We start from the raw sequence: 24,971 nt of genomic DNA on the forward strand, positions 1-24,971 counted from the left end.
ATGAGTCTTGAAGAACTTTTAGATATTGCCAGGCAGTCAAGAGATGTAAGTGAAATTCTCTAACTTTTTGAAAAGCTTATGAAAATACTTGGAAACAATCAAAAGCCTGGTTCATTTTCTGAGTAATACAAAGAGATTGGGCATTGGTTGGAATTGTTATTATAAGCAACAGAAACTTAATCTGAAGCAGAAAAGATATTTATTAAAAGTATATTGGGTGGCTTTGAATGCATGATGGGAAGAGCTAGAGAAGGACAGTAACTGGTAAGAGATGCAGCCAGATTGGTGGTCAGGGACCAGGTCATGAAGAGCTATATAGGACATAAGAAATTTGAACACTATTCTGTTGGTGTTAAGGACCTGTCATGTTTTTTTTTTTTTTTTTTTTACAAAGACGGTGACATCATTTGTGTGTTATAGATACATGATTCCGGCTGTTGTGTAAAGAATGGGGAGGTGATGTGGCTAGACTAGAACATGAAGACCATTATGTCAAGGCTAGACAAGATGGTTGCTGAATTAAGGCAGAGGGAGTAAGACTAGAGACACAAGGATGAATTACAGAGATCTTCAGAGGATAAAATCAACAGGACTTAGTGACTTTATTGGATTTAAGGGAAATAAGGGATTGCAATTAAGGATGATTTAGAGGCTTCTGTCTTGGGGAACTAGGAGGACACTGGTGTAGTTCATTGAGACTGATAATACAAAAGAATGAGCAGGTTTGGAGGTAGGTGGATGCTGAGGCCAGTTTTGCAGATATTGAGTCTGAAGAGTCAAGAAACAGCTGTATGAAGATTTTCAGTCAGATTTGGAATGCACAAGTATCAAGTTCTAGGCAAGGTTATATAGATGTAAATTTGGGAGACACTTTAATATCATCAGTACTTGAAGCCAAAAGGGTGAATTTTATCAACCAGGGAGCATTTATAGAGTAAGTACAATAAAGAGAGAAATCTGAGAAAGCTCAACATTGAAGGAGCAGGTAGAGAAAGAAGAGTCTGAAAGATAGAATATCAAAGCATAGTTTGAGAAGTAGACGAAGACTCAGGAGATAACGGCATCACAAAAACCAAGATGGTAGAGAATTTCAAAAGGGGATTGGTCCACAATGTCAAACTCTGCTAAGAGTTTCAGATGAAATCAGGACTGCAAAGCCTGCATTGATCTGATAGGCAGTAGGTCATGAGGAAACTTACCTGTGGGGAAAAGTGAGGGCAGAAGCCAGATTGCAATAGTTTTGAGGAGGGAATGTGAGAAACTATGTGTAAACAACTTATTCTATAAGAGTGACCATAAAAGGAAAGAGAGTATTTCCAACTTCCAGAATAGCTAAGTAAGCTCAAGAAAACCCTCCAGAAAAGATCTAGTAAGCTGTTCAAAATTAACAAAGTCTCTGGAGATTGATCAAAGAGCTTACAAAAAGTTGAGAAACATTTATTTTTAAAATGCACAGGAACTTGATAAGAACAGAGGGAGGCCATGGCATATGGTCTAGGGACTATAGCCATCCCCAGCAGTTATGTCATGCAGAAAAACTGTTTCAGCAAGCTTGGCTGCCAAGTGGCAATTCTCATCATCCCTGACTCCCAGGGTGGAAGACCTGTCTTGTGTGCTTTTCGCAATTGGTAAACATCATCATATCCCATTTTCCATAGTTCTGTTCTATGTAAAGCCTATATATAGTTGTGGAAGCAGCCTGGAGCAGCCTGTTTTCCATCCCAAATTCCCACTCTGTAGAGAGAATTCAGGCAGGGTAGCTGGTGAGAAGAATAGTCCACCATTCCTGCACATCTCTGTGTTATGAGAAAGCAGTTTCATTGTGTTCAGCAGTCAAGGGGTAGCTCCAACCTTGCCAAGATTTCCAGGATGGAAGACTGATTCCTGGTAGAATCAGTGGCCTGTAAAAGTTGAGATCACATCCTCTCCAGCTCTCAGTTGCAGAAGATCTATACTAAGCAGTGTCAGCAACTGGAGGTGGCACTAGTGCACACACAAAAACAAATCATCTGCTCCAGAGGGAGGATCTGGGTGAATACACAGTGAACAATGAGTTCCCCATCCCCCATCTCCACACCCCTGTTTCTGATTCTTGATGTAAAGTTTCTTCCCAGAGACATGTCTGAGCAAGCCTAACACCAAGGAACTCAACTACAATTGGATCAGACTGTGAAGCAACTTGTGCTGCAGAGCATTGTGGAAAACAATGAAGAAATCAGCTAGAAATTAACAGAGGCTAACAGTTGGTTATAATACTATTATAATCAGATCAGCCAGAAGCTTAAGAATAACATCAGGTAAAGAGACTGTCAAAGAGAGCCAGGATAAACCACAGTCAAGCCTGGCGGTCAGGAAAACTGTGTGTATGCCTAAGGCTGTACCCTATCAGGAGCAACAGAAGAAGTTCTGCATTAAGGGGAAATAGACTTCATTAAAGTAGTCCAGTTGAGTCACAAAGACACAGTTAAGCAATTAAAAAAAAATCCTGAGTGAGGATCTAGACTTGTCTCAATAAATTATCTAAAATATACATTTAACGAAGATTATGAGACATACAAAGAAACAGGAAAGTATGACCCATATACAGAAAAAAAAAAGAAACTGCGTTTGAGGGGACCCAGATATGACAAAATAGACAAATATTTCAAAGCAGCTATTATAAATACCTTCAAAGAACTAATCAAAACTTTGCTTAAAGAATTAAAAGAAGGTATGATGACAATATCTCATGAAATGGAGACATCAATAAAGAGAAAGAAATTATACGAAAGAACCAAATAGAATTTCCAGAGCTGAAAAGTACAATAACCAAAATGAAAAATCTCTAGATGGGTTCAACATTAGATTTGATCTGACACAAGAAAGAAACAGTGAGCTTGAAGATAGATTAATAAAGATTATGCAATATGAACAGAGAAAAAAAGATAAAGAAAAATAAACAGAGATGAAGATAAACTATGTGGGACATAATTAAGCACACCAACATATACATAATGGGAGAACTGAAAGAGGAGAGAGAGAGAGAAATGAACAGAAATAATGGCTAAAAATGTCTTAACTTTGATGAAAAATATTAATCTACACATGCAAGAAGGTCAATGAACTCCAATAAAGATAAACTCAAAGAGGCACACATGTACACATTATAGTTAAAATGTTGAAGTCAAAGACAAAGAGAAAAATTTTAAATTAGTACAGGATAAATGACTCATTATATACAAAGAAGACATAGATGACTTCACATCAGCAACAATGGAGTCCAAAAAGCAGTAGTGTGACATCTTCAAAGTACTGACAAAACAAACAAACAAACAAAAAAAAGCTGTCAATAAATCCAGGAGCTGGTTTTTTGAAAAGATCAACAAAATAGACAGACCACTAGCCAGATTAATAAAAAAGAAAAGAGAGAATAACCAAATTGATGCAATAAAAAACGATAAAGGGGATATCACCACAGATTCCACAGAAATTCAAACCATCATCAGAGATTATTACAAACAACTCTATGCACACAAACTAATAAACCTGGAAGAAATGGATAAATTCCTGGACACTTGCCTCCTGCCAAGCCTAAACCAGGAAGAAGCTGAAGCCCTGAACAGACCCATAACAAGGTCTGAAGTTGAGGCAGCAATTAAGAGCTTACCACCCAAAAAAAGCCCAGGTCCAGATGGGTTCACAGCTGAATTCTACCAGACATACAAAGAGGAGCTGGTACCATTTCTTCTGAAACTATTCCAAACAATACAAAAAGAGGGAATTCTTCCCAAATCATTTTATGACACCAACATCATCCTGATTCCAAAACCCGGCAGAGACTCAACAAGAAAAGAAAACTACAGGCCAATATCCATGATGAACATAGATGCAAAAACATTCAATAAAATACTGACAAGCCGATTGCAAGAGCACATCAAAAAGCTTATCCACCATGATCAAGTAGGCTTCATCCCGGGGATGCAAGGCTGGTTCAACATACGCAAGTCTATAAACGTAATTCACCACATAAACAGAACCAAAGACAAAAACCACATGATTATCTCAATTGATGCAGAGAAGGCCTTTGACAAAATTCAACAGCCCTTTATGCTAAAAACACTCAATAAGCTAGGTATCAATGGAACGTATCTCAAAATAATAAAAGCTATTTATGAGAAACCAACAGCCAATATCATACTGAATGGGCAAAAACTGGAAGCATTCCCCTTGAAATGTGGCACCAGACAAGGATGCCCTCTCTCACCACTGCTATTCAATATAGTATTAGAAGTTCTAGCCAGAGCAATCAGGCAAGAAAAAGAAATAAAGGGCATTCAAATAGGAAAGGAGGAAGTCAAATTGTCTTTATTTGCAGACGACATGATTGTATATCTAGAAGACCCCATCGTCTCAGCCCCAAATCTCCTGAAACTGATAAGCAAGTTCAGCAAAGTCTCAGGATACAAAATCAATGTGCAAAAATCACATGCATTCCTATACACCAATAACAGACTTAAAGAGAGCCAAATCAAGAACAAACTTCCATTCACAATTGCCACAAAGAGAATAAAATACCTAGGAAGACAACTAACAAGGAATGTAAAGGACCTCTTCAAGGAGAACTACAAGCCACTGCTCAACGAAATAAGAGAGGACACAAACAGATGGAGAAACATTCCATGTTCATGGTTAGGAAGAATCAATATCGTGAAAATGGCCATACTGCCCAAAGTAATTTACAGATTCAATGCTATCCCCATCAAGCTACCAATGACCTTCTTCACAGAACTGGAAAAAACCACCTTAAACTTCATATGGAACCAAAAGAGAGCCCGCATAGCCAAGTCAATTCTAAGCAAAAAGAACAAAGCGGGGGGCATCACACTACCAGACTTCAAACTATATTACAAGGCTACAGTAATCAAAACAGCATGGTACTGGTACCAAAACAGAGATATAGACCAATGGAACAGAACAGAGGTCTCGGAGGCAACACAACATATCTACAACCATCTGATCTTTGACAAACCAGACAAAAACAAGCAATGGGGAAAGGATTCCCTGTTCAATAAATGGTGTTGGGAAAGCTGGCTAGCCATGTGCAGAAAGCAGAAACTGGACCCCTTCCTGACACCTTACACGAAAATTAACTCCAGATGGACTAAAGACTTAAACATAAGACCTAACACCATAAAAACCCTAGAAGAAAATCTAGGCAAAACCATTCAGGACATAGGTGTAGGCAAGGACTTCATGACCAAAACACCAAAAGCATTGACAACAAAAGCCAAAATAGACAAATGGGACCTAATCAAACTCCACAGCTTCTGCACAGCAAAAGAAACAATCATTAGAGTGAATCGGCAACCAACAGATTGGGAAAAAATTTTTGCAGTTTACCCATCTGACAAAGGGCTGATATCCAAAATTTACAAAGAACTAAAGCAGATTTACAAGAAAAAAACTAACAAGCCCATTCAAAAGTGGGCAAAGGATATGAACAGACACTTTACAAAAGAAGACATACGTGAGGCCAACAAACATATGAAAAAATGCTCATCATCACTGGTCATAAGAGAAATGCAAATCAAAACTACATTGAGATACCATCTCATGCTGGTAAGAATGGCGAACATTAAAAAATCTGGAGACAGCAGATGCTGGAGAGGATGTGGAGAAGTAGGAACACTTTTGCACTGTTGGTGGGAGTGTAAATTAGTTCAACCATTGTGGAAGACAGTGTGGCGATTCCTCAAGGACCTAGAAATAGAAATTCCATTTGACCCAGCAATCCCATTACTGGGTATATATCCAAAGGATTACAAATCATTCTACTATAAGGACACGTGTACACGAATGTTCATTGCAGCACTGTTTACAATAGCAAGGACCTGGAACCAACCCAAATGCCCATCAACAATAGACTGGATAGGGAAAATGTGGCACATATACACCATGGAATATTATGCAGCCATCAAAAACGATGAGTTTGGGTCCTTTGTGGGGACATGGATGAACCTGGAAACCATCATTCTCAGCAAACTGACAGAGGAGCAGAAGATCAAACACCGCATGTTCTCACTCATAGGTGGGTGTTGAACGATGGGAGCACATGGACACAGGGAGGGGAGCACTACACACTGGGGTCAGTTGGGGGCAAATAGGGGAGGGACGGTGGGGGGTGGGGAGCTGGGGAGGGATAGCAGGGGGAGAAATGCCAGATGTAGGTGATGGGGAGGAAGGCAGCATATCACACTGCCACGTGTGTTCCTATGCAACAATTTTGCATGTTCTTCACATGTACCCCAAAACCTAAAATGCAATAAAATAAATGGTAAAAAAAAAAAAGCTGTCAAATAAGAATCTTATAACCAGAAAATCTACCATTCAAAAATGAAGGGGAAATAAAGACATTTTCAGATCAACAAAACCAGAAAGAATTTGCTGATAGAATACTTGATTTATAAGAAATACTGAAGAAAGTTCAGGCTGAAAGCAAGTGATACCATATAGAAATTCAAATCCACAAGGAAAAATAAGCACTGATAAAGGTAATTGTGCAGGTAACTATAAATAAGAGTGTCACCAATTTAAAAGTCAATCACATAAAACATATATGCCTGTAATTGTATTTTGGACTTATATAGAATGTAATCAGTTTGATAATAAAAGGTCAAAGCTTGAAAGCAGGAAAAAAAGCTGATTTGGAGTAAGAAAATGACACCATACGGCAATGCGAATACAAAAGGAAAAACAAAAAGAACCAAAATAGCTAATTAAGAAGGCGACTTAAACTGTAAAAAATACTTCATGCTACCTGACTTCAAACTATACTACAAGGCTACAGTAACCAAAACAGCATGGTGCTGTTACCAAAACAGATATATAGACCGATGGAACAGAACAGAGGCCTCAGAAATAACACCAGACATATACAACCATCTGATCTTTGACAAACCTGACAAAAACAAGCAATTGGAAAAGGATTCTCTATTTAATAAATGGTGTTGGGAAAACTGGCTAGCCATATGCCAAAAACTGAAACTGGACCCCTTCCTTATGCCTTATACAAAAATTAACTTGAGATGGATTTAAGACTTAAACATAAGATCTAAAACCATAAAAACCCTAGAAGAAAACCTAGGCAATATCATTCAGGATATAGGCATAGGCAAGGACTTCATGACTGCAACACCAAAACCAATGGCAACAAAAGCCAAAATTGACAAATGGGATATAATTCAACTAAAGAGCTTCTGCACAGCAAAAGAAACTATCATCAAAGTGAACAAGCAGCCTACAGAATGGAAGAAAATTTTTGCAATCCAGCCATCTGACAAAGGGCTAATATCCAGAATCTATAAAGAACTTAAACAAATTCACAAGAAAAAAAAAAACCCTATCAAAAAGTGGGTGAATGATGTGAACAGGCACTTCTCAAAAGAAGACATTTATGCAGCCAACAAACATATGAAAAACAGCTCATCATCACTGGTCATTAGAGAAATGCAAATCAAAATCACAATGAGATATCATCTCATGCCAGTTAGAATGGCAATCATTAAAAAGTAAGGAAACAACAGATGCTGGGGAGGATGTGGAGAAATAGGAATGCTTTTATATTGTTGGTAGCAGTGTAAATTAGTTCAACCATTGTGGAAGACAGTGTGACAATTCCTCGACGATCTAGAACCAGAAATACCACTTGACCCAGCAATCCCATTACTGGATTTATACCCAAAGGATTATAAATCATTCTACTATAAAGACACATGCACATGTATGTTTACTGCAGCACTATTCACAATAACAAAGACTTGGAACTAACCCAAATACCCATCAATGATAGACTGGATAAAGAAAATCTGGCACATATACACCACGGAATACTATGCAGCCATAAAAAAGGATAAGTTCAAGTCCTTTGCAGGGACATGGATGAAGCTGGAAACATCATTCTCAGCAAACTGACACAAGAACAGAAAACCAAACACCACATGTTTTCACTCATAAGTGGGAGTTGAACAATGAGAACACATGGACACAGGGAGAGGAACATCACATGATGGGGCCTGTCAAGGGGTGGAGGACTAGGGAAGGGATAGCATTAGGAGAAATACCTAATGTAGATGATGAATTGATGGGTGCAACAAACCACTATGGCACGTGTATATCTATGTAACAAATTTGCATGTTCTGCACATGTACTCCAGAATTTAAAGTATATTAAAAAAACTTGTCTTTTCTTCTCTCACCTTTTTTCAAATACATAAATTTATATAATGTAATAATTATAACACTGCATTTTTGGTTTTAAAATATATATAGATGTAACATATCTCTCTATATAATAATAGCACAGAACAGGAGCAGATAGAGCTGTGTAGGAATAATATTTTTATATCATACTAGAATTCAGCTAGTATAAATCTGAATTAGATTCTGATAAGTTAAGATGGATATGGTAAGCCCTAGAGAAATCACTATGAATATAACTCAAAAAATATAGTGAAAAAATAATTAAAGGAATTAAACAGTTACACCAAGCAATTCACTTAGCGCAAAACAAAGCATTAAAAAGGAAAGAGAGGAACAGAAAAGACATGAGATATACAGAAAACCAAAAGCAAAATGACAGATGTAAATCTAATAGTAATAATATTCAATGTTTATGGATTATCCAATTCAATAAACAGGAAAGCTTATTATATTGGATAAAAAACACAGGCACTCTAAAAGATAACACCGAATAATAAGATTATAGGAGGCTTCACTTTCCTCCACATCTAACCACATTAACAGGGTTTCTTTATAATTATCGTGAATTGCAGCTGAAAAAAATTACAGACTCTATTTAGGAAGCAGTTGCTAGGCAAACACAAAGATATTAGAGAAGATAAAAATAAAGACACTAGAGGAAATTGAAGTTCACGTATATCTACAAAAAAAACATTAAACAGAGCTTAGTTTCTGGCCAGATAAACATAAAACCTCACCTAAAGTCATACTTATCTCTGTTCCTATTAGTTGATAAATAATATCCTGTTTTCAAGAAAATATTACCAGAAGCACTGAAGGACACACACACAAAAATGCATCAGAATGAGACTCAGATATGGCAGAGATTTTGGAATTAGCAGACTGGGAATTCAAAATATCTTTCAATAAAATGCTATGGGCTCTAATGGAAAAAGTGGACATTATGCAAAAACAGATGGGTAATGTAAGCAACCAGAAGGAAATTCCAAGAAAGAATTGAAAATAAATTCTAGAAAGAAAAAAAATCACTATAACAGAAATGAAGAATGCCATTGATGGACTCATCAGTATAGAGGACATGGTAAAGGAAAAATCAGTGAGCTTGAAGCTATGCCAATAGAAACTTACAAAAATGCAATGTAAAGAGAAAGAATGAAAAAGACAACTTGGAACCATTAGAAAAGGTATAACATAAGTGTAATGGGAATATCAGAAGAGAGAGGAATAGAAGAAATATTTTAAATAATAATAGCTGAGAATTTCCTAAAATTAATGACAAACACCAAAGCACAGATTCAGGAAGCTTGGGTCCCCAACAAGCTGGATAAATACAAAAACATCTATATGTAGGCATATCATATTCAAACTTCACAAAATCAAAGACAAAGAGAAAAGTGTGAAAGAAGCCCGAGGAAAAGAAAAGTTGTGAAAGAAGCCAGAGGAAAGAAAAAAACTTACCTGTCGAGGAGCAAGGATAAGAATTATATAATTCCTCCTTTCAGAAACCATGCAAGCAGAAAGAGAGTGAAGTATAACATTAAATTTTTGAAAACAAAAAAAACCCACCAACCAAGAGTTCTGCATCCTTCAAAAGTGAAGGAGAAATAAAGACTTTCATAAAGCAATCAAAATTGTAGGGGTTTGTCACTAGCAGACCTGTTTTGCAAGAAATGTTAATAGTTCCTCAGAGAGAAGGAAAGTGATATAGGTCAGAAACTCAGACTTACGTAAAGGAAGAATGTTACAGAAGGAATAAATGAAGGTAAAATAAAATCTTTTGTTTTTCTTATTCCTAGTTGATCTAAGAGATAACACTTTGTTTAAAATAATAATAACAATGTATTTAGTGATTGTAGTTTATCAGTAAGAGAAATAAATGACAATAATGTCATGAGTGATGAGGGGAAATTGGAATTACTGATATAAAACATCTGCATTACGTGTGAAACAGAATGGTATTATTTAAAAGTAGACTTATAGTAATTGTAAAGTATATTAAATTATAAATGCATACTGTATACTCTAAGGAAATTAATAAAATATTTATAAAAAGAAGTGTAATTAGTATGCTAAGAAAGGAGAGAAAATGAAACTATAAAATATGCTCAATTAAAATCAGAGAAATCAGAAAAACAGGGGAAGATAAAAATGAACAAAGAACAAGTACAGCAAATATAAAAGAGTAATAGACATACTAGATATTAATCTAACTATATTATAATCACCTTAAATGTGTATGGTATAACTGCGTCAATTAAAAGTCAGAAGCTGTCAGAGTAGATTAAAAAACAAGACCCTGGCCGGGCGCGGTGGCTCAAGCCTGTAATCCCAGCACTTTGGGAGGCCAAGGCGGGTGGATCACGAGGTCAAGAGATTGAGACCATCCTGGTCAACATGGTGAAACCCCGTCTCTACTAAAAATATAAAAAATTAGCTGAGCATGGTGGCGCGTGCCTGTAATCCCAGCTACTCAGGAGGCTGAGGCAGGAGAATTGCCTGAACCCAGGAGGCGGAGGTTGTGGTGAGCCGAGATCGCGCCATTGCACTCCAGCCTGGGTAACATGAGTGAAACTCCGTCTCAAAAAAAAACAAGACCCTAACAATGCTGAGATGTGATCCCAAGATGGCCGAATAAGAGGCAGCTCCAGAAAGGAGCTCCCAGCAAGAGAGATGCAGAAGCTGAATGGTCTCCACAATTCCAAACAAGGTATTTGTGGGTCTGGTTGGACAGTGGGTATAAACCAAATAGGGCAAGTTGAGGCAAGGCAGGGCACTGCTCCACCCAGGAGGTGCATGCAACTGACTGGAGGACCAGGGTATCTCCCCCTCTGGGACTTTGGTTCTGACACAGCACTCCACCCAAGCCCTCTACAACCCACAGAACAGGAGATCTTTGCCAGGCTGAAAAGCCTCAGCGAGCTACCTGAACAGGGCAGAACAGCAACTTTGCCAGCACTGAGGGTGTCAGCACAGATCTAGGCAGAAGCACTGGCTGACGCGAAAGCCAGAAAGCCGGCTGGACAGAGCCACCTGCCCCCAGAAAGAAGGGGAACTGAAAACAGGGAAACAGCCCATTTGGCAGGATGGGTCCCCCCACACAATGCCCAGCAGGCTAAAAAACTCTCACTCCAGAGTTTCACACCCAGAACATCAGTTAGAGAGCAACCAGGAAAGATCGAGCTTGGCGGGAGGAAGGGCAGCCGCCATTGCAGAAGCCGGCCTAATTTCCCTGAGTAAATAAAAGATGCAGCAGCCCCACCGAATCCCTGGCAGTCCAGCAGCACCTCTGCAGGCAGGCAAAGGAAAGGCTGCCTCCCCAAGCAGCTACCTGAGATCAAAACTATATAAATCCAACGAGATGGGAAGAAACCAGCTCAAGAAGAATGAAACCATAAAAAACCAGAATACCTCTCCCCCACCACGAGATCACAACTCCTCACCAGCAAGGGAACAAAGCTGGACGGAGAATGAATTTGATGAATTGACAGAAGCAGGCTTCAGAAGGTGGGTAATACGAAACTTCTCTGAGTTAAAGGAATATGTTCTGTCCCAATGCAAAGAAACTAAGAACCTTGAAAAAAGGTTGGACAAAATGCTAACTAGAATAACCAGCTTAGAGAAGAACATAAACAACTTAATGGAGCTGAAAAACACAGCACAAGAACTTTGTGAAGCATACACAAGTTTCGATGGCTGAATAGATCAAGCAGAAGAAAGGATATCAGAGATTGAAGATCAACTCAATGAAATAAAATGAGAAGGCAAAAAAGAGAACAAAGAGTGGAAAGAAATGAACAAAGCCTTCAAGAAATATGGGATTATGTAAAAAGACCTAATATACGTTTGATTGGTGTACTGGAAGATGACAGGGAGAATTAATCCAAGCTGGAAAATACTTCTCAGGATATTATCCAGGAGAATTTCCCCAACCTAGCAAGGCAGGCCAACATTCAAATACAGGAAATACAGAGAATTCCACAAAGATATTCCTCAAGAAGAGCAACCCCAGGGCACGTAATCATCAGATTCACCAGGGTTGAAATGAAGGAAAAAATACTAAGGGCAGCCAGAGAGAAAGGTTGGGTCAGGTTGGGTCACCCACAGAGGGAAGCCAATCAGACTCACAGCAGATCTCTCAGCAGAAACCCTACAAGCCAGAATAGAGTGGGGGCCAATATTCAACATCCTTAAAGAAAAGAACTTCCAACCCAGAATTTCATATCTGGCCAAACTAAGCTTCTTAAGTGATGGAGAAATAAAATCCTTTACGGACAAGCAATTGTTGAGAGATTTTGTCACTACCAGACCTGCCCTACAAGAGCTTCTGAAGGAAGCACTAAACACAGAAAGGAAAAACCAGTACCAGCCACTGCAAAAAAGAGCCAAATGGTAAAGACCAATGATGCAATGAAAAAATTACACCAACCAAAGGGCAAAACAACCAACAAGTAATATAATAGCAGGATCAAATTCACACATAACATATTAACATTAAATGTAAATGGACTAAATGCCCCAATCAAAAGACACAGACTGACAAATTGGATAAAAAGACAAGAACCATCAGTGTGCTGTATTCAGGAGACCCATGTCATGTGCAAAGACACACATAGACTCAAAATAAAGGGATGGAAGAAGATTTACCAAGCAAATGGAGAGCAAAAAAAAGCTGGGTGGCAATCCTAGTCTCTGATAAAACGGACATTAAACCAACAAAAATCAAAAGAGACAAAGAAGGGCATTACTTAATGGTAAAAGGACCAATACAACAAGAAAAGCTAACTATTCTAAGTATATATGACCCCATACAGGAGCACTCAGATACATAAAGCAAGTCCTTAACGACCTACAAAGAGAGTTAGACTCCTGCACAATAATAGTGGGAGACTTTAACACTCCACTGTCAATATTAGACAGATCAACGAGACAGAAAATCAACAAGGAAATCCAGGACTTGAATGCAGCACTAGACCAAGCGAACTTAATAGACATTTACAGAACTCTCAACCCCCAATCCACAGAATATGCATTCCTCTCAGCACCACATCACACTTACTCTAAAATTGACCACATAGTTGGAAGTAAATCACTCCTCAGCAATTGCAAAAGAATAATAACAAACAGTATCTCAGACCACAGTGCAATCAAATTAGAACTCAGGATTAAGAAACTAACTCAAAACCACACAACTTCATGGAAAATGAACAACTGGCTCCTGAATGTTGACTGGATAAACAATGAAATGAAGGCAGAAATAAAGACGTTCTTCAAAACCAATGAAGACACAACATACCAGAATCTCTGGGACACATTTGAAGCAGTGTCTAGAGGAAAATATATAGCAATAAATGCCCACATGAGGAACAAGGAAAGGTCGAAAATCAACACCTTATCATCAAAATTGAAAGAGTTAGAGGAGCAAGATTGAAAAAAACAACAACAACTCAAAGCTAGCAAAAGACAAGGAATAACTAAGATCAGGGTGGAACTGAAGGAGATAGAGACACAAAAAACCCTTCAAAAAATCAACAAATCCAGGAGCTGGTTTTTTGAAAAGATCAACAAAATAGATAGACCACTAGCCAGACTAATAAAAAAGAAAAGAGAGAAGAATCAAATAGATGCAACAAAAAACGATAAAGGGGATGTCGCCACTGATTCCACAGAAATACAAACTACCATCAGAGATTACTACAAACAACTCTATGCACACAAACCAGTAAATCTGGAAGAAATGGATAAATTCCTGGACACTTACACTCTCCCAAGACTAAGCCAGGAAGAAGTTGAAATCCTGAATAGACCAATAACAAGGGCTGAAGTTGAGGCAGCAATTAATAGCCTACCAACTAAAAAGAGCCCAGGTCCAGATGGGTTTCCAGCCGAATTCTACCAGACATAAAAGAGGAATGGTACCATTCCTTCTGAAACTATTCCAACAATACAAAAAGAGGGAATCCTCCCCAACTGATTTTAAGAGATGAACATCATCCTAATACCAAAGCCGGGCAGAGACGCAACAGAAAAGAAAACTTCAGGCCAATATCCACGATTAACATCAACACAAAAACTTCAATAAAATGCTGACAAAAAGAATGCAACAGCAAATCAAAAAGCTTATTCATCATGATCAAGTAGGCTTCATCCCGGGGATGCAAGGCCAGTTCAACATATGCAAGTCCATAAACATAATCCATCACATAAATGGAACCAAAGACAAAAACCACATGATTATCTTAATAGATGCAGAGAAGGCCTTCAACAAAATTCAGCAGCCCTTTATACTAAAAACCCTCGATAAACTAGGTATCGATGGAACATATCACAAAATAATAAAAGCTATTTACGACAAACCCACAGCCAATATCATGCTGAATGGGCAAAAACTGGAAGCATTCACTTTGAAATCTGGCACTAGACAAGGATGCCCTCTCTCACCATTCCTATTCAATATAGTATTGGAAGTTCTAGCCAGAGCAATCGGCAAGAAAAAGAAATAAAAGGTCTTCAACTAGGAAAGGAGGAAGTTAAATTGTCTCTATTTGCAGACAACATGATTGTATATTTAGAAGACCGCATCGTCCCAGCCCAAAATCTCCTGAAACTGATAAGGAACTTCAGCAAAGTCTCAGGATACAAAATCAATGTGCAGAAATCACAAGCATTTCTATACACCAATAACAGACTAACAGAGAGCCAAATCATGACTGAACTCCCATTCACAATTGCTACAAAGAGAATAAAATACCTAGGAATACAACTAACAAAGGATGTAGGGACCTCTTCAAGGAGAACAACAAACAACTGCTCAATGAAATAAGAGAGGGCACAAAGAGACAGAAAAACATTCCATGCTCATGGTTGGGAAGAATCAACATCGTGAAAATGGCCATACTGCCCAAAGTAATTTATAGATTCAATGCTATCCCCATCAAGCTACCAATGACCTACTTCACAGAACTGGAAAAAAACACTTCAAACTTCATATGGAACCAAAAGAGAGCCAGCATAGCCAAGTCAATCCTAAGCAAAAAGAACAAAGCTGGAGGCATCATGCTACCTGACTTCAAACTATACTACAAGGCTACAGTAATCAAAACAGCATAGTACTGGCACCAAAACAGAAACATAGACCAATGGAACAGAACAGAGGCCTCAGAAGCAACACCACACATCTACAATCATCTGATCTTTGACAAACCTGAGAAAAACAAGCAATGGGGAAAGGATTCCCTGTTTAATAAATGGTGTTGGGAAAACTGGCTAGCCATGTGCAGAAAGCTGAAACTGGACCCCTACCTGACACCTTATACTAAAATTAACTCCAGATGGAATAAAGATCTAAACATAAGACCTAACACCAAAAAACCCTAGAAGAAAACGTAAGCAAAACCATTCAGAACATAGGCATAGGCAAGGACTTCATGGCTAAAACACCAAAAGCAATGGCAACAAAAGCCAAGATAGACAAATGGGATCTAATTAAACTCCAGAGCTTCTGTACAGCAAAGGAAGCAATAATTAGAGTGAACCAGCAACCAACAGAATGGGAAAAAATTTTTGCAATCTACCCATCTGACAAAGGGCTAATATCCAGAATCTACAAAGAACTAAAACAGATTTACAAGGAAAACAAGCAAACCCATTCAAAAGTGGGCGAAGGATATGAACAGACACTTCACAAAAGAAGACATGTCCAACAAACACATGAAAAAATGTTCATCATCACTGGTCATTAGAGAAATGCAAATCAAAACCACAGTGAGATACCATCTCACACCAGTTAGAATGGCGATCATTAAAAAATCTGGAGACAACAGATGCTGGAGAGGATGTGGAGAAATAGGAACACTTTTGCACTATTGGTGGGAGTTCAAATTAGTGCAACCATTGTGGAAGACAGTATGGCGATTCCTCAAGGACCCTAGAAATAGAAATACCATTTGATCCAGCAATCCCATTACTGGATATATACCCAAAGAATTATAAACTGTTCTATTATAAAGACACATGCACACGTGTGTTCATTGTGGCATTGTTTACAATAGCAAAGACCTGGAATCAACCCAAATGTCCATCAACAATAGACTGGATAAAGAAAATGTGGCACATATACACCATGGAATACTATGCAGCCATAAAAAATGATGAGTTCTGCCGGGCGCGGTGGCTCAAGCCTGTAATCCCAGCACTTTGGGAGGCAGAGGCGGGTGGATCACGAGGTCAAAAGATCGAGACCATCCTGGTCAACATGGTGAAACCCCGTCTCTACTAAAAATACAAAAAATTAGCTGGGCATGGTGGTGCGTGCCTGTAATCCCAACTACTCAGGAGGCTGACGCAGGAGAATTGCCTGAACCCAGGAGGCGGAGGTTGCAGTGAGCCGAGATCGCGCCATTGCACTCCAGCCTGGGTAACATGAGTGAAACTCCGTCTCAAAAAAAAAAAAAAAAAAAAAAAAAAAAAAAAAATGATGAGTTCATGTTCTTCATAGGGACATGGATGAATTTGGAAACCATCATTCTCAGCAAACTGACACAAGAGCAGAAAACCAAAAACCGCATGTTATCATGCATAGGTGGGTGTTGAACAATTAGAACACGTGGACACAGGGAGGGGAACATCACATACTGCAGTCAGTTGGGGGGGCTATGGGGAGGGACAGTGGGGGTTGGAAAGGGTGAGGAAGGATAACAAGGGGAGAAATACCAGATATAGGTGATGGGGGGATGAAGGCAGCAAACCATCTTGCCATGTATGTATCTATGCAACAATCCTGCATGATCTGCACATGTACCCCAGAACCTAAAGTAAAATTTAAAAAACAACAACAACAAGAAAAACAAGACCCAACTACATGTTGTCTAAATGAAACCTTTAAATATAAAGAAGTAGCTTATAAGTAAAGGGGTAAAGAAAGATATGCCATGCTAACTATAACCAAAAGGAAACTGGGTTAGCTATATTAATTTCACAAAGCAGACTTCAGGGCAAGGAAATTTATCAAGGATAAAGAAAAGTAGTATATAGTGATAAAGGGACATAGTCTCTAAGAGGTTGTAACAGTCCTTAATGTATATGCATATAAAGACAGAGCATCAGAATACGTGAGACAAAAACAAATAGACCTACAAGGAGAAACAGATGAATTCATTATTATAGTTAGAGACTTCACCACCCCTGTATCAGTAATTGACAGATTTACTTGGCAGAAAATCAGTAAGGATATCGTTGAACTCAATAGCACCATCAATCAACTAGATTTGATATTTATAGAATACTTCATCCAACAAGAGCAGAATACACATTATTCTCAAGTTTCCATGGAACAACACCAAGACAGACCACATTCTGAGCTATAAAACATACCTTAACAAATTTAAAAGAATATGAATCATATAAAATATGCTTAAAGATTACAATGGAATCTTAAATTAGAAATCAATGATAGAAAAATAGCTGAAAAATAAAAGAATTGGACATTAAGCAACACACTTCTAAATAATACAGAAGTCAAAAAAAAAGTCCTAAGAGAATCTTTAAAATATTTTGTACTAAATAAAAATGAAAATGCAACTTATCGAAATTTGTGGGCTACAGTAAGTGTTTAGAGGGAAACCTATAGCATTGAGTGCACATATTATAGAAGAAAAAATATAAAATCAATAATCTTAGTTTCCACTTTAGGAAAATAGAGAAAGAAGAGTAATATAAGTCTGAAGCAAGGAGAAGAAAATAAAAATTAGATCAGTAGTCAATGAAATTGAAAACAGGAAATCAATAAAGAAAATTAACAAAATCAAAGGCTGGTTCTTTGAAAAGGTCAACAAAATTGATGTATCACTAGCAAGGCTAACAATGAAAAAAATAAAGAGGACATGAAATATTAATATCAGAAATCAAAGATATTTCATGGGTGTTAGATAAAATAATGAAAGAATATTATGATCAACTCTATGCCCACAAATATAATAACCTAGATAAAATGGACCAATGCTTGAAAAAAAAACTGCAAAAACTCACACTAGGAGAAATAAATAGTCTGACTAGGTCTATATCCATTATAGAAATTAAGTCAATAATTCATAGTCTCTCCAAACAGAAAGCAGTAAGCTCAGTTGGTTTTACTGATGAATTCTACCAAACATTAAAGGAAGAAATGATACCAACTCTATAATCTCTTTCAGAAAATATAAACAGAAGAGAACATTTCCTAACTCATCTTGTGAGGTCAGCCTTATTTTAATACCAAAACCACATAAAGATATTACAAGGAAAAAACTGCAGACGAACATCCTTATGAACATAGATACCAAAATCCTCAACAAAATATTAGCAAATCAAATCCAACAATGTATAAAAAGAATTGTACACTATGGCTAAACCAAATTTATTCTAAGTATGCATGGCTGGTTAAACATTCAAAAATCAATTAATATAATCTACTATATCAGTAGGCTAAAAAGTAAAAATCATCTGATCATATCAATTGATGCAGAAAAAGCATTTGATGAAATCTAACATGAATTCATAATAAAAACCCTCAGCAAGCTGGGAAAAGAGGAACTCCCTCAACTTGATTTTTTAAAATCTACAGCTAACATTATGCTTAAAGGTGAGAAACTGGATGCTTGTTCCCTAAGACTAGGAACAAGGCAAGGATGCTCCTCTCACCACTCCTATTCACCATTGTACTAGAAGTCCTAGCTAATGCAATAAGACAAGAAAAGGAAGTAAAATATATACAAATTGGGAAGGAGGAAATAAAACTGTCTTTGTAGATAACATAGTTGTCTGTGTAGACAATCCAAAAGAATAGACAAAAACCTGTTAGAACTAATGAGCAATTATAGGAAAGCCACAGGACATAAGGTTAATATACAAAAGTCTATTTCTTTTCTATATAATAGTGATGAACAATTAGAATTTGAAATAGAAACAAAACCATTTACATTAGCACCAAAAAAATGAAATACTTAGGAATAAAGCTAACAAAATTCCTACAGGATCTATATGAGGAAAATGACAAAACTGATTCAAGAAATCCAAGAAGATATAAATTCATGAAGAGATAGTACATACTCATGGATAGGAATACTCAATATTGTTATGATGTCAATTTTTCCCAACTTTATATATATATTCCACACAATCTCAATTAAAATTCTAGCAAGTTATTTTATGGTTACTGACAAATTGACTCTAACATTTATATGAAAAGGCAAAAGATTCAAGATAGCTAACGCAATAATGAAGAACAAAAAAGTCAGAGGACTGACACTACCCAACTTTAAGGCTTACTATAAAGCTACAATAATCAAGATAGCATGGTACTGGAGAATTGAATAGATAAACTGACCAATGGAACAGAACAGAGTATTACTATAATACTACGGTAATCAAGATACTGTGGAAGTCAAGGCAACAGAAAGAGAACAGGAAGAGAAAAAGGAAATCCATAGATACACCCACAGAAATATGGTCATTGATTTTTGACAAAGGTGCAAAAGCAGTTTAATGGAGAAAGTATAGTCTTCAACAAATAGTATTGTAACAATTAGACATTCATAGACAAATAAATGAATATTTACTTAAACCTTATATAAAAATCAACTCAGATCATAGATCCACCATAAAATTTTAAAGACAAATCACAGGGGAGAATCTTGGTGATCTGGGATTAAATGAAAATTTCCTAGACATGATACAAAAAGTGAGATCAGTAAAAAAAAAAAAAGGTATATAAATTGCAATGCATCAAAAGAAAAACTTTCACTCTGTGAAAGACACTGTTAATAGTATGCAAAGATGAGCTATAGACTAGGAAAATATATTTGAAAATAACATATCCAACAAAGGACTCCCATAGCACTGAATAGTGGCACTTAATGCATGCCTGACTCATTTGGGGCCTCTCTGGTTTCCTGTTTACCTAGCAGAGGAAGATAACAGCACTAGCTGTACAATATTTTTCATTTAATGGACTTTATTATAGCCATTTATTCATTCAGCACTTAAACATTTAAACATTTCAGTATTGACTACAATACTTACATGTTATGCACTGCAAAACATTCAAATGTGAATAAGACATTATTCCTTCATTCAAGAAGCTTGCAACTTAGTACAGATAATGGTACAAATAGTCAAGTATCTGTAATGCAAGGCAGAAAGTGAAGAACACTATAAAGGAGATAAGATAATAAAGTAGAAATCTCAGCTTCCTCATTTCTAATTTGTTTGACTTTGGACAAGTTGTTTAACATTATAGAGCCATACTTTCTTCAACTTTAAAATGGAAATAACACTATTTACCTTACCATACAGGATCACTCAGACAGTTGAATATGATAATGACTATCATAGTGTCTGTGATAATGTTGAGGTAGGCACTCAGCAAAATTAGTTTGAACGGAGAAAAATTTCATGGATAAGACAACATAGAGGTGGTAACCTTGGAGCTAGTCATTGGACAATTAGAGAGAACATAGGCAGAAATAGAGGCAGTCCCTCCTTGACATTTACCCCAGAAAAAAATTAAGCCACCTCATTTACTCCTCTAGCTACTGAGCAATCCCCCTTTCTTTCTTTCCTCTTTCTTTCCTTCCTTCCTTCCTTCCTTCCTTCCTTCCTTCCTTCCTTCCTTCCTTCCTTCCTTCCTTCCTTTCTTTCTTTTCCTTTCTTTCCTTTCTTCCTTTCTTTATTTTCTTCTTTCTTTCTTCCTCTCTCTCTCTTTTCTTTCTTCCTCTCTCTCTCCTCTTTCCTTCCTTCCTTCCTTCCTTCCTTCCTTCCTTCCTTCCTTCCTTCCTTCCTTCTTTCTTTCTCTCTTTCTCGAGACAGAGTCTCACTCTGCCACCCAGGCTGGAGTGTAGTGGTGCAATCTTGGCTTACTGCAACCTCTACCTCACGGATTTAAGTCATACTCCTGCCTCAGATTCCCAAGTAGCTGGGATTACAGTCATGTGCCTACATACCCCGCTAATTTTTGTATTTTTAGAAGAAACAGGGTTTCGCCATGTTGGTCAGGCTGGTCTCAAATTCCTGACCTCAAGTGATCCACCTGCCTCAGCCTCCCAAACATTGGGATTACAGGTGTAAGCCACTGCTCGTGGACCTCAGTTCTCTTTGTTTTTGTTTTTTGACTTTTAACTGTTTTATAGAGATATAATTTACATATTGTAAAATAACCCATTGAAAGCATACAATTCAATGGTGTTAAATATATGTTGAGAGCTGTACAATCATCACTAAAATATAAATTTAAAACATTTTAATCACCCCAAAAAATAATGCCCGAATTTATGTTTCGGAAAGATGGAATAGGTATATATTTTCATATTCTTCCAATTAAGTACAGATTAAAAATCCTGAACATTATGTGGAACAAAAATTTAGAAGTATCTAAAAGGTGCAGAAAAAATGGCAAAACAGTTAGGGATCTTGAAGCCCAAGGAATAACACCATCTCACTAAATTCCCCCCTCCACCCGGAAGTAACAAGGAGTCCCTTTCTGCCAGATATCAACAGACGCTGAGTGAGAATCTGAACTTACATACCCACCTGGAAGTAATAAAGTGGCACCATCCTTCACCTGTAGAGTGGTGTCAGAGGAGGCCTTCTAAAACCTGAGATTTAAATAAGTTGTAGACTTTCATAATATCCCAAAATGTCCAAGTTTCAATTGAAAATCACTGACATGCCAAAAAAAACCCAAAAAAACCAAAAACCAAGATTTCAACTTGAATGATAAAAATCAATCAGCAGATGATAACACCATGACAGATGTTAGAATTATTTGACAAAGAGTTTAAAGCAATTATCATAAAAATACTTCAATGAGCAATCATAACCACACTTTAAAAAATTACAAAAAATAGAAAGTCTCAGCAAAGAAACAGAAAAATCTCAGCAAGTAAATAGAATATATAAAAAGAGCCAAATGGAAAATTTAGAACTAAAAAACAAAATAGTTAACTTCAAAATATCGACAATGAACCCAACAGCAGAATGGAGAAGATAGAGGAACGAACTTGAATACAGAATAATAAAAATGACAAAATCTGAATAACAGAGGGAAAATTGGTGGGAAAAAATAGTGTGTCAGGAACCTATGGGACAACAACAAAAGACCTAAAATTTATGTTATTTGAATTTCAGAAGGAAAGGAGAAAAAGAGGGAGGAACTGAGAAAGTATTCAAAGAAATAATAGTTGAAAATTTTCAAAATTTGACAAAACACATAAACCCACAAATTCAAGAATCAAATAAACTCCAAACATAATAAACCCAAAGAAACCCATGACAAGACACATCACAGTAAAATTTCTGAAAAGTAAAGATAAAAACAGAAATTCTGAAAGCAGCCAAAGAGAAACAACACATTGCCTATAGGGGAAAAAGAATTTAAAGACAACAAATTTCTTATCAAAAACTATGGTGACCAGAAGGAACTGTATGCAACATTTTTCAAGAGCTGGAAGGAAAGAACTGTCAACCTCAAATTACATTTTCAACAAAAATATTCTTAAGGAATGAAGGAAAACCCAAACGTTCTCAGAAGAAGAACTAAGTGAATTTGTCACTACCAGATCTACATAACCTAAAAAAATTCTGAAGGAACCTCTTGGAATAGAAGGAAAATGAGAAATTAGGAATCTTTGACTATCTGCAGGGAAAAAGACCAGTGGAAAAAGAAAGTTATATAGGTAAATACAATAGATTTTGCTTCTCCTTTTGAATTTTCCAAATTATGACTGATGGTTGAAGAAAAAATAGCATTGATATCGTTCTCAATGTATATAGAAGAAATATTTAAGACAATTATAAATGGGAGAAGGGCAAAAGGACATAAAAGGAGGTAAGTTTTCTATGCTTCACTCAAACTGGTAGATTTTTTAAAGATAGATGTATAGCCTTCGGACTTCTCTGGGGCCAGCAGCCGCCCAACCAGGGACCCGGGGCCACGGGCTCAGCCGACTACCTTGGGCTCCGTGTCCAACCAACAGTTTGCAGGTGGCTGCGCCAAGGCGGCAGAAGAGGCGCCCGAGGAGGCACCAGAGGACGCGGCCCGGGCGGCGGACAAGCCTCAGCTGCTGCACGGTGCAGGCATCTGTAAGTGGTTCAACTTGCGCATGGGGTTCAGCTTCCTGTCCATGACCGCCCGCGCCGGGGTCACGCTCGACCCCCAAGTGGAAGTCTTTGTACACCAGAGTAAGCTGTACATGGAGGGCTTCCGGAGCTTGAAGGAGGGTGAGGCCGTGAAGTTCACCTTTAAGAAGTCAGCCAAGGGTCTGGAATCCACCCGTGTCACTGGACCTGGTGGGGTGTTCTGTATTGGGAGTGAGAGGCGGCCAAAGGGGAAGAACATGCAGAAGCGCAGATCAAAAGGAGACAGGTGCTACAACTGTGGAGGTCTAGACCATCATGCCAAGGAATGCAAGCTGCCACCCCAGCCCAAGAAGTGCCACTTCTGCCAGAGCATCAGCCATATGGTAGCCTCATGTCCACTGAAGGCCCAGCAGGCCCCTAGCGCACAGGGAAAGCCAACATACTTTCGGGAGGAAGAAGAAGAAATCCACAGCCCTGCCCTGCTCCCAGAGGCCCAGAATTGAGCCCCAATGGGTGGGGGCTATTCTTTTGCTATCAGGAAGTTTCGAGGAGCAGGCAGAGTGGAGAAAGTGGGAATAGGTGCATTGGGGCTAGTTGGCACTGCCATATATCTCAGACTGGGGTTCACACCATCACCCTTTCTTCCCTCTAGGTCGAGGGGAAGGGTGAGTCAAAGGAACTCCATCCATGCTCTGTCCAAATGCAAGTGAGGGTTCTGGGGGCGACCAGGAGGAGGGAATCACCCTACAACCTGCACACTTTATCTGAGACTCCATCCCCAGAATTTCCAGCTTTTGAAAGTGGCCTGGATAGGGAAGTTGTTTTCCTTTTAAAGAAGGATGTATAATAATAATTCCCATGCCAGAGTGAAATGATTAAGTATAAGACCAGATTCATGGAGCCAAGCCATTACATTCTGTGGAAGGGAATCTCTCAGGAATAAGGCAGTTTTTTTTTCCCACATCTTATATCCTCATACCCGCTTTTGGGATAGGGTGCTGGCAACTGTCCCAAGCAATGGGTAGTGATGATGGCAAAAAGGGTGTTTGGGGAAATAGCTGCAGACCTGCTGCACCTGTGCTCACCCCGCCCCATTCTGGGTCAATGTGATTTTATTTACTTGCTCCCTTGGATACTCCATCTTGGGTCCCACTTTCTCCAGGATGCCAACTGCACTAGCTGTGTGCGAATGACGTATCTTGTGCGTTTTAACTTTTTTTTCCTTAATATAAATATTCTGGTTTTGTATTTTTGTATATTTTAATCTAAGGCCTTCATTTCCTGCACTGTGTTCTCAGGCACATGAGCAATCTCAGGGATAAGTCGGCAGTAGCTCCAGGTCTGCACAGCAGGGATACTTTTTGTTGTTTTTGCCATTGTGGAGAGCAACTATTTGGAGTGCACAGCCTATTGAACTACCTCATTTTTGCCAATGAGAGCCGGCTTTTCTGCCATAGTGTCCTTTTGAAACCCCCTCTGCCTTGAAAATGTTTTATGGGAGACTAGGTTTTAACTGGGTTGCCCCATGACTTGATTGCCTCCTACTGGAAGATTGGAAATTAGTCTAAACAGGAAATGGTGGTGCAGAGGCTAGGAGAGGCTGGGCCAGGTGAAAGGCCCAGAGA

General features: G+C 38.1%; 1 pseudogene; it reads left to right on the forward strand.

The window, feature by feature from the left end:
- LOC116536728 lies at positions 1-23,913 on the forward strand (annotated as a pseudogene).
- Positions 23,914-24,971: the final 1,058 nt, after the last annotated feature.

The sequence above is a fragment of the Sapajus apella genome, unplaced genomic scaffold, assembly GCF_009761245.1.
Source record: "Sapajus apella isolate SASKATOON/1434 unplaced genomic scaffold, GSC_monkey_1.0 scaffold103, whole genome shotgun sequence".
Classification (NCBI taxonomy): domain Eukaryota; kingdom Metazoa; phylum Chordata; class Mammalia; order Primates; family Cebidae; genus Sapajus; species Sapajus apella.